This window comes from Seriola dumerili, unplaced genomic scaffold, assembly GCF_002260705.1.
Source record: "Seriola dumerili isolate Sdu_G_001 unplaced genomic scaffold, Sdu_1.0 BDQW01000025.1, whole genome shotgun sequence".
Classification (NCBI taxonomy): domain Eukaryota; kingdom Metazoa; phylum Chordata; class Actinopteri; order Carangiformes; family Carangidae; genus Seriola; species Seriola dumerili.
Genome location: NW_019174280.1, coordinates 658,831 through 663,741, shown reverse-complemented (window position 1 = coordinate 663,741; position 4,911 = coordinate 658,831).

Sequence of the window (4,911 nt, the reverse complement as noted above, 5' to 3'; positions counted from 1 at the left end):
TCTTCTTCTGACGCACGGTTCCGTGGTTCAGAGGCTGATCCGCGTTATGCTGCCCCCATAGGACACTGCAGCTCTGTCAGGTCTCAGGTCTGGCCTCTCAACTATTCACAAAAAAATGTCAAGTCCTTAAAGACAACGCAGTAATAACTGCACAGTAATTTCTATCTATGTCTCTAATGTCCAAGTCACACCATATACGTCAACTTTTTGGAGGTTGGAGACATACTAGTGTTCTCTTATACAGGAGGACCGAACTGTTTCCAGTGGGTGGCAGTGATGCTACATGTGTAGAAGCCAGCTGCTGCTAAGCCTGTGCATATTCTCATTGTCCAGGTCATGGTATCCTAAAGGAGTTTTAAATCAAAACGCAACTGGACTTGATTATTTGTCTGGGAAGACGTTTCACCTCTCATCCAAGAGGCTTCATCAGTTCGTGTACGCATCTGACCAGGCTGGGACTGGTCTAACTTTTAGCTGCTGCTAAATTAAGCAGAAGACGAAGAAGAAGCTTTGCTCAGCCTCCTCCTGATGAGACTGGTCTGTAAACAAAAGAGTGTATTTAAAGGTTTATGATCTGTGGAGAACAGAAACGTGTTGCACCACTGCTGCTTTATTGACCAGAAAAAATCTTGGCCTGACAGAATAACAACAGCGTTTTATGACACCACATGAATCACTTTTTACACATTTCACTTTTATTTTGACATTTCACTGGTAGTTACAAGAGCGTCACCTGGTGGAAATTACAATCCACTCAGTTCACTCAGTTGCTGGTGGAAAAGTCAAAATAATGTCCTCTCTAACCACTTCTCCTCGACCTCAGTGGAAAAGATCATGATGGAGGAAAGATGTGAAGGAGAATTCAGAAGGACTGAAAGAATCTGACTGACTCTGACTGTCCAGATTAAAGTCCAAGCAACCATTAGAAAACTGGACCTGTGGGCTAAGCAAGTACATCTGTCAAATTATGACTTGTTTAAAAATCTTTCAGATTTTGTGACCAAAGACTAAACTGTGCGAATACTTTCCCATCCCAGATGTGCAGTATAATTGGATAGAAAACCCATTCGCCAGACAGAGTGACTAAAGCCATGTTTCTATCACAGGAACTTTCCCCAGGAACCAGGAACCTTTGGAGGAAATGTGCGTTTCCACCACAGGAACCAGGGTTTAAATTTAGTTCCAGGGTAACTGATCGACCCCCAAAAAGGTACCTGGTCGGGGGTAGTACTTTCCAAAGGTTCAGGAACTGAATTTACAGCATATGTAGACCTACAATTGTTTTATGTTTGTTTGTAGGCTGATCGATTTATTTCTCATTTGTTGAATGATACGTTATATAATTTGTGATAATTTATTTGTTAATTAGCCTATTGCAGTTTTATGTAGTGCTGATGGACAGCTCCTTGAAAACTCTGTAATAATTGTTGCAACATTTTTCAGATATTGTGTTAGTGACTGTGGAGCTTCCAAAATGTTTCCCCCAGCATGTTTGCCTGTTATCATTAGTGTGAATGCTAAGTCAGGATCCCCACTATTGTTATTTAAATCTTTATTATTATTCTTTATACGCTTTTTGGCATCTAACTCCTCCTATGGTTTTTGTGCTACAAATACCATTCAACTATCAAAACATTCGGCTTTTTCTGTAGATTATCCAGTGTATTCATCTTTTTGATATTATGTATGATTTTTTGAAATATTAAGCTTTTTATGAAATTCTTGAATGGAATGGAGACCATGTTCAAACCCTTGAAAACCTCACCTTTTTTAAACTTTAACTACTTCAGCATACTTTCAGCTACAGATTTCATTCAACCTTTCAAGCTTTTTTCTTTTGTTTATAATGGGTGTGTATTGCATAGAATGTTCGAGGCTAGAGTGGATGACATCATCGCTAGAGTGGGAGAAGCTCTAGAACCCCTGTGAAAAAATTCTGTTTAACTCGGCCACATAGTTCAATCTTCACACGTCATGGCTTCCTCAATAGTAGAAAGATTTGTCCTGTTTCATACAATGTGTCTACCTTAGCACAGAGACTTACAGAATTTGAACATGAGCCTGAAAATAATGGGAGTCCCCTCCACCTCTCCCATTAACTGCAATACAAATTCAGGAGCTAATTTCCCCAAAAATGCAGAAGTGACATTTTTCTGTAACTCGCTCCTTTGTCCAAATTTCTGGCTCTACAAACACCAAAACCAGATATGCTGTGCACGAAGGTCTTGTGCCGGTCATGGTCTGCTCATGGTTCTGATAGGAGTTACCATTTTTTACAGATAGCAGTTGTTTAAGAGACTTGCCGAGCCAAAATAACACTCATATCTCTGTCAGTCCTGTTCTGTGTCTTCCAGCAAGATACAGGTGTTCGAACCAGCTCGTTAAGAGGCTCTTTGATCTCTGTTATTGTGAGGGAGCTGGCAAGCATCCCCCTTACTAAGGTGAAAAACAATACCCATTGGCTAATACAGGAAGTTCATTTTTTTATGTTGTGCTTTTATTTTGGGAACCCCTACTAACCACTCTCTCTTTGAGGTCTACTTCTGAGGGGTGTGTTTTCATGGAGTGCACACATGGGAATGCAGCCACCAGACTCAGCAGGTGTCAATTACCTTATCAGGCTGTACCAAGGGGGTAGGAAAGAGAGAGGGGAGTGGGTAGAGGGGTTTTTGTGTCAGAGAAGGGGGGTCAGGTTGAATGTCACTGCTGCCATTCACTGCGACCTGCTACACCAGCCAGACTGCTTCTGTTGTCAAGCCATTCGGCTACATATACAGTATGTAAGAGCTGTTGGACTTTTTTGTTTTGTGTAATTTGCCTATGGTCACCAGTAAACCAAACTCAGAGCTCTGAAACCAATCCTTGTGTGACTGATTCTGTTCTCCATCACGCTTGCACCTCAATCCTGCTGGCCTTCATCCTATATTTGTAAGGGTTCACCACCATCCAAACCTTAGTTATGTTTACACACACACACACACACACACATACACACATATACACACACACGCACACAAACAGGCAAGTGCTACAAACGCAGTGTCCAGGCAGAATTGAATAAAGCTGATTCTTATTGGCTAGTTAGACTCATTAACTCTTCCCCTTATTACTCTCAAGTATGAGAGCATGTATGTGTGTGTGTTCATGTTACATGTTTATTTCAGCTCTGTGTCTTCCAGCTGCACAAAGTGATGTTCATTACAGTTTTTTGGATCGCTTAAGCACGATTTGGAAAACAGGGCCCAGTTTTTCAAAACACTACACACAATTAGCACAACCACACATCCAATCAGCAGAATACCTTAGATCCATTGCAAAATGAAACACTCTTGTAAAAACAATACAGTAATTTATAGAAAACATATTTTGTTACCATATGAAACAAACATGTTTCATAATTCTGTTTGAACCAGTTATACACTGCTGTGCTTAACCTAAAACACTTTTATCAATTATACTTCTCAGTGATTAGGGCACGGTAAGTGAAGTACACAGAGAAAGTGCAAATATACAATAAATTCACCAAACACTACACAAGACCAATGCTGCAGACTGATGAAACTATCATTTATTTCTCTCCATATAGCCAAATCAGTCAACATGTCAACATGGAGAATCACAACAAAACATGTCCCAGTTTGTATGCTACTACAGTAGTGTGCATAACATTGTAAGCTCAGCAAATATCAGACAAACATAAAATATTGTATCCAGTACAGGTTACAATTATAGTAAAAAAAAAATACAGTACAGTACAATACAGTACAGAAAATACTAGATATTATCTCTTACAGTTTTTTCTGAATGCTTAAGCACATTTTTTGCAACATTGGCTATTTTTGCTAAACTCTACACACAAATGAGAAAACCTTTCACCAAATTATCAAAACGTTATAGTTCTCTTGCAAAAGCGAACACAGCTTGATTAACTCTTCACACCTTAGTAAAAATGGTGTTTTCGTATCAAACAGTAAACACATGCCATCATTTACTAAGCACATAATGTGCCAACTACACACTGATGGTATGAATACAAAACACATCTGGCTTTTGCTTTCTCTGTGCACAAGGTAGGCTCGGTCAGTTTGAGGTCATACTTTTGTCATAGTTCTGTAAACACACAGGGATCCAAACTTCAAGTATTGGTGTTTATTCACACTCGTCAAAACAAAGACACAGCACAGAACACAAAATAATAAATTCACAAAAAAAAGACAATCAGCCTACATCATGCCGTCTCTCTGGGTCCGGCCACAAAATCTCATCTACATCGCATGCGATGTCCTCCAGTCCAAGGCACCGGGGAAAATACCTCCTTGCATGCCGTATCCAGGCCTGACATGATGCCTGCTCAATATCTCCACATGCCTCCTCCATTGCCTGTAAAAGGGCTGCGTGTTGATGGGGATGGCGGTCGTGGACTTTCCAGCGCCAGGCAGAAAAGAACTCTTCAATCGGATTTAAGAATGGAGAGTATGGGGGGAGGTTGAGTGCCATGAAGAGTGGGTGATCGGTAAACCAGTTGCGGACCAAAGCAGCCCTATGGAAACTAACATTGTCCCATATGATAACATATCGGGTCTGCTCTGGTCTCTGAACAGTGAGAATGTCGTGTAAGGTGTCCAGGAATGCAATCATGTGTGCAGAGTTATATGGGCCAATGGTTGCATGATGGTGAACAACACCATTTTGGCTGATAGCTGCACACATGGTGATGTTACCACCACGTTGTCCTGGGACATTGATTATTGCACGGTGTCCAATAATGTTCCTACCACGCCTCCTTGTTTTACTGAGGTTAAAACCTGCCTCATCGACAAAGAGCAGCTCGTGTCCCATGGCATCTGCCTCCAGCTCCATTACTCTCTGGACAAGACAAAACAAATGCAACACATCAGGCCCATACACAGC